The sequence below is a fragment of the Drosophila ananassae genome, chromosome 2R (genome assembly GCF_017639315.1).
Source record: "Drosophila ananassae strain 14024-0371.13 chromosome 2R, ASM1763931v2, whole genome shotgun sequence".
Classification (NCBI taxonomy): Eukaryota; Metazoa; Arthropoda; class Insecta; order Diptera; family Drosophilidae; genus Drosophila; species Drosophila ananassae.
Window position 1 is genome coordinate 25,820,448 of NC_057928.1, and position 6,704 is coordinate 25,827,151.

Genomic DNA, 6,704 nt, shown 5'->3' on the forward strand with positions numbered 1-6,704 from the left:
ACACTGAGATAAAGCCATAGAATCGTACGTGAAAATCAAATAAATGTGCCTCAAGTCGATGAATATGCCAAATGTCAGCCAGTGAGGTGCGGCTGGGATTTATTTTTTGCCTTGTTGTTCGCTTGTTGCCTTGTTTTGGCCAGCAAACAGTTCAAGGAACTGTGAGGGTTCAAGAGCAATGCAAAGGCAGGCCATTTGAGTGTCACACCGTCTGGAAGGCACTCTCCCTCCGGGAGCCACCTCGTAATCAGTCCGAGGCGCGACGAGATAACTAAAAGTGTCTAATCACTTGTCCGCTAATGGAGTTGATCAGTCTTTGCGATTGATTTTCTTGTCTGGAGCGCAAACACTTGAGTTCCATCGAAGTCGCTTTGGCGACCCCCAAAAGCATACTACGGCTTTTGACGGCGGTCCTCGGGCTAATTTTTCTGCAAGGACCAACGGGTTAAGAAACTCATTCGTTAGGAAAAACAACAAATCGCCAAACCGCAAATATTTGCGTGGCTGCAGGTGAGTCAACATGACAGCCTTCTTGCGAAAACAAAGTCTGAAAAGTGCTGTGTTATTTATGCTATTACTCTGCCGTTTGTTGTTTCTTTTCAGATTTCATTTCGACTGCTCCTGAAAGGATTTGAACTCTGAAAAGGCGACGTGCTTTATCATTGCCCCATGCCTAACTAACACATAACACATATTTCCAGGGTTGAGCTTCCAGCTTTTTAAACAACTTGTTTGGCGTTGGCCTGCCAATGAATGTTCTCCTTTGCTCTCCTTGGCCTAACTTGCTTTAAATATTTTATTTTATATATACAAACTCATGAATAAAAGTATTTAAAAAATCCATAAAATAATATGGCTATAGGGTAGTAATTTTCAGAAGTTTGATTCACATTCCTCTTGAAACTAGTTAGCAAAATTGTTCGCAAATATGCGTGTTCCTAGCAGGGTTTATAATATTGTGAAAACAAGAGCAAACCACTCTGTTTGCTGGCACACATGTTGCGTGCGTGTAGCAGCATTAGGACAGGGGCATAAATAAACCAAACAGGCCCAAATTCGCAGAGTCCTGCAGGGAAATAACGATAATAACAAGAGGAGCAACAGCAACATCAACAGCCGAGCCGAGGCAACAGCACGATAATACATTTAATGCAGCGATTTAATTAATGGAATGTGCGCCGACCGAGGGCCGGACTGCTCCGGGCCCACAGTACGGCTACGTGATTTATGGGCGGCGCTTAATTATTAAGAAGTTATGCAGAGTTTAAACATTTATTGCAAACAAAACGGCGACAACGCTTCGCATATAAAGTAGGCTTCCCGCCCACGCAGTGGGTCGGACAGGAGCGTCCTAAGGACCTCCCCCAATCCCCCTCCAACGGCTGTCAGATTTCACCCATTGGGCATTGCCTATTGGGGTTTTATGGGTTCGAGTGGCCGTTTCGGTATTTTGGCAAGTCTGGCGTTGGCCAAAAAGTCGAGCGATTTTATGAACCTCGACGGTCATAAATATTTTATGCGTTATAAAAACTGCCACTGCCCACTGCCACTGCTGTACTGTTATGCTGTTGCTGGACGCTTTAAGCTACTTTTGGCAATTAGTGGCTTTTAGTTAAAAAGGCCATAAATACCTGGCCGAAGTGCTGGACCGGGCTCCGGCCTCCGGGCTCCGGGCGCCGGCTGATCGGCGTGATTTATGCCTTTCAATGCTAATTAGTAATTAAAATCACTCCCCCACAGCCACTTAAATAGTTTGGAATTCTAATAAATTCCAGTCCGCAAGAACGCCGCCAGGGATTTGGCTAATTGGTTGGCTTTCCAATAAAGGATAACCGCAGGCAGTTGATCGCAATTACGGGGATCAGACAAGGCCATGAAGGGCTTCCAAATGGCCGAAATGCAGTTAGTCGGGCAAGCGGACTATTACGCAGGCCGGCACTAGTCGGAACTGCCAAGTTAAGATGTACCCATTAGGATGGCGCCTCTGCTCAAGTAACGGAAATTATTATTAAGGTTTCTCCCGAAAACGGGCGCACTTTAACGGTCTCCGGATGAACCGACGCCCGAATGGCCGGACGGAGGGCCTAATCCATGACTGCCAACGGTAATTAATTTACATTATTATCATAAAAAACTGCTCCAGCCCGAGCCTGGCCTCACGTGTCCTGAGAGTGCTTGCTAGCATCTTCATTAACAGCTCGGCGATTCAATTAAGTCCAATGAAATGTACATAAAATTTTGGCATTGTTTACCGAAAAACAGGAGCTGGTCCAGGAACTGGGCAAGGTCGCCCACGCGGTCTCTTGCTGGCTAGCAAACTGGGGGTAATTATTTTTTGTATTCTCAACAACCCAGCTTAGAATCTAATCCACAAATAAATATAGTTTTCAGCCAGGGGCTGTTTCGACTGCGTCATGATTTATGCATCACTATGTTTTTGGCCCAAAAGTTTTCCCACATCTGAGACACGATGCTCTTATAATCATTATCCGAATAGTTACCCCTTTGGGCTCATTAGCACATCATCGTCAGGCAAGGGTCGTGTGAGGCGGGCTAATGTGCTGGCACAGCCTTCTGGTATAAGCATCCTTAAAGCATCCTTAAGCTCAAGGGCCAGCCAGATATGGCTTTATTAATAGAAGAGCTTTAAATGTTGTTTAACTTTCAACCAAACTAGGCACACATTTCAGTTTGTTCCCACAAATGTATGCTTTGCATTGAATAACAAAGAGAAGTCCAATTATGACTGTTATGAGCATTTTTTACTTTTCTAACTGGATTAGATTCTAAACTTTGTGCCCTTAAGCCTTTTGAATTCAATTTTTTGTTCAACTGCAGCTATTCAACCAAAGGAACACTTGTGTTTGCTTTATCCAGTACGTTGCCTGGAGGCATCCAGTATGGGGGATGTGTGTGGGGCAGCCACATCCTGTTGAAGCATTTCATGTTCACAGGATGTACCTTCCGGAAAAGTGGCTTGCCACACACGCCATGTCCGAGGAGCAATCTGCTCAGCAGAGCTCCTCCTGCCTCCCTCCTGAAAAAATGAATGTATCATCAAAATTCTTCAAATCATGTCGCTGCCTTGTTTCCTGCAGATGAAGCAGATGCGCCTGGCAAAATAAATGGCTCTAAATGCGAAGGAATTCTAAGTGCTTCCCTCAGTCTCTGTGCTGCTGGTGTACTTTCGAATAAATAACATGCTAATGCTTCATGTGAGCCCCAGTTCCTGTCCAGGCCTCCAGTGGATTGAGCGGTTGCTACCCCCGGCTTTCGCATTCCGCGTCCTGCGAATTATTTCTAATTCCTGGATGCCTCGTCTCCGGCAAACTTAACAAATTTCTGTCGTTATAAATAAGGTTCACAATTTGTTTTCGCTCCACGCCCATCCTCGCTTTCCTGGCTTTCTTTTTTTAAAGCCCACACGTGACACTCGATGGGTCGAGTTTGGCCCAAAAGTGTTCCCCCGGGGCAGTCCGCCACGGCCATAACGTAGTCTAAGGCGGCAAGCATTCGATTTCAGGCTTCATTAAAAATGTTTAGTGCTTTATTCCCGCATCAGCCGGAAAACGCGAAACACGAGCCAGGCCCCTAAAATGGCGATGAGCTAACCGGCCCCTTTGGCTGGACCACATCGCCCTGACAACTGTATTAATAATGCAAAGCCGCAAGGACCTTTTGCCGCAGGATAATTATTGCAGTTTCATTGACCTATTTACTCACTTAATGCAATGAGAAAACTAGAAATCATAAGAAAACAAAATCATAAGTTATACCTTTAAAATAAGTCTTAGTTGGCCAGTTCTAAGATCGGGAAGGTATAACATTCGTGGATCTGGAAAGTAGCAGCCGAGTTATACATATTTTTAAGTAAGAAATTACATAAACATTTACCAATAGCTGGCTTTCAAAAAATCGTTTAAGTTTGAAATAATTTGCCAAGTCAGTGGGTCCCAATTAATTGTGAAAAGTTTCCGCGAAAAGTTCCGCGCTTTTTCAACAGTCATTGCCAATATTTGTGCGCTGAATTGGGTGGCCAACTTTTCAGACTCTGGAAGCATATTGTTGAATCGACTAAAAAAAACAGAATTGAAACGGAAAATTAAAAGTGGAACGTTCTACATACGCCATGTGGGTTAGCTTCCGCACAGTTCTGTGTTTTTACGGGCTGGGGGCCATTGACACGGGATTTGGAAAACTCGCGGTGCTCTTTTCCCGAATTTCAGGATTGGGTTTTCGGGCCTCGGTTGGTGCGTGATAATTTTATGCAATTGTGGTCACATTAATGGTTCGCATTCGGTTTGATTTAGGACTCGAGTGCGTGGCGTGGAATTTGCAATTACGCCGCTTAATCCACCAGCTCCTCCAACCAGCACCACCTACCTCCCACTACGGCTGCTGACAGCTCAACTTTGAGCGTGCTGCCTTTGCTGCGGGCACGTGTTGTTGTGCGTGTGATTTATGCTTTATGGGTCCCGGATCCTGATCCTGTTCCCTATCCTGCCTTTCACTTTCAAGCGGCACAGGATGTGCGTGCTGCCAGTTTTTAATTGCTTTCCCGCCGGCAGGGCCCACAACTGAATTATTGATGTAGGTCAGAGGGCGCAGTACTGCTGCCGGAAATAGGCCACAACCAGTTAACTACAAAAAGCGAACAACAATTTTTATGAATTTCCGAGAGTATTACTACAAAGGTACAAGTTTTGCACTTTTGACGACGGCTAGGCTGCTTTCTCCAAACGGCTTTTGAGGTATTCATTTTCTATTATTGAACTTCTGCCGAAAGAAAAGCCGTTTTCAATTGCCAGTCGATAAAAACGCGAGGGCGGGGGCAGAGGCTGCGTTTCAAACGAAAAGGCTTAGGGCGCCGGCTGTCAATATAGACTTAATGCCATTAACTTGGGGCTGGAATCTGTCATTAAGGCATTAATAACTTTTGAAAGCCGCTTATCGAGCAAATTGATAACAATGCGGGAAAACACGATGTTGCTAGCGACAGACGTCCTTAGGCTACTTGAAAAGGAATCCCACCAAAGCGGCTCAGCGCCTTAAAATCTGAGCTAGGAAATCACCAGGAGATTCATCGGAGGAGTCACGGCGGCCCAATCCAGGGTTCCTCCAAAAAGTTATATGCCATTCCATAACCAAATATCTAATTTTCCCGTCGATAATCAATGAATCAGCTGCATATGAGGGTCCTTGGCAACTTTGACAAGGACAAAGTTTTTCATTTGGCAGTAATGAAAGACATTCTGTGCGAAAGTACAAAGTGAAGAGGCGCGCGCAAATATCACTTGCCCCACCCTCAGAAACCCACTTCAGAATGTTCATCTGCACCACACATTCAATTTGAGGAGCAACAAAAATGTGATAAGATTTATGGGGCATCTTCAAAGCGGAGAACTGTTCTTCCCCGAGCGTGAATCCCATAAAACAGGAAGCGACAGCAACATACGAAACAAAAGTACGAAACAACCAGCAACCACATGCGTGAACACTGAAAGAAAATTAATAAAGTAAGACAACCAGGAGCTCCTGAGGACCTTTATAATAATTATATTTTATAACTAGCCATTGGCTTACAAAACAATATGTGCATGTTTCACATACTCACAGGTAGTTTCTAGCACTTCCAAAGGGATTTGCCCTTTACGAAAAGTTAAGCCATTCAGGTAAGAGCAAAGGACTCTACTGGGTCCAATGTTTCTCTCTAGAGTCTCTAGAAATCCCAACCTCTAGTCACCTTTAAAGTCTTTAAAAGTCATCACCAATTTTCCACCCTGTAGCAAGTCACATTCGAGTGGGTGTTTTGACGACTGCTCCCCCTCTGCTGTCACAATCAGTGTGGCAATCGCACAATGAGAGCTGTATAAATTTTGTGGGATTGAATTTAGAAGAGTTCGGGGAGATCCACTTCCTGCTTGGGCGAACCACGAGTTCGACAGACACTCACACGCCTAGGATCCAGGGGGAAGACCGATGTCAGAGGAACTGTGTGGCTAGGAGGCGACTTATTAAGAGGCCGCAATGCCGACAGGCCGGGGCAATCAAATAACAAAGTTTTACTCCACCCGACATGTGCTTCTGCCCCCTGTCTTCTTCCCCAGCCTCATCCTGGTTCCTGCTTGTCCTGCTGGCCCAGTTAACTTTAGTTTTGATGTACGAGAGTTCTTGTTAAGGCGACACAGCATCCGTCACGACATCCAACCATCAGCGTTAACTGCAGCACGTAAAGTGTTTAATCGGCTGGCAAGGATGCGGAGGACGCGAAGGATTTCGAGGGATGAGTGCTGGCTTGCACGAGTTAATTTGTTGTTCTGTCAAAATTCCTAATTGATTCAAGCCCTAGAGCTCCCCGCAAAGAGCTGCGAACTTTAATGAGAAGTTTAGTTTTGGCATTGCAGTTTAGACGGAAAATTAATTGAGTTTTTCCCGACTACGTCATTCCGAACCAAGTTACATGTGCATCTTATACCGGAGTAACTTGCAGCTGAGAACCCTAGGGCTGATGCAAGTATTCCCAAAAAAAGGAAACAAAATTGGAGCAACGGGAACACAGACTTTTGTAAATGGCCCCGGGATTAAAGTCAGTCCTAGAGAAGAAAGCTAACAAGTTTCTTTAGCAAAAGGCAAAGTTTAATTCAAAGGTTTTTTAAAAGGATGCCAAAAGGAAATTGGCCGAAACCATCAAGGGCAGAAAGAGG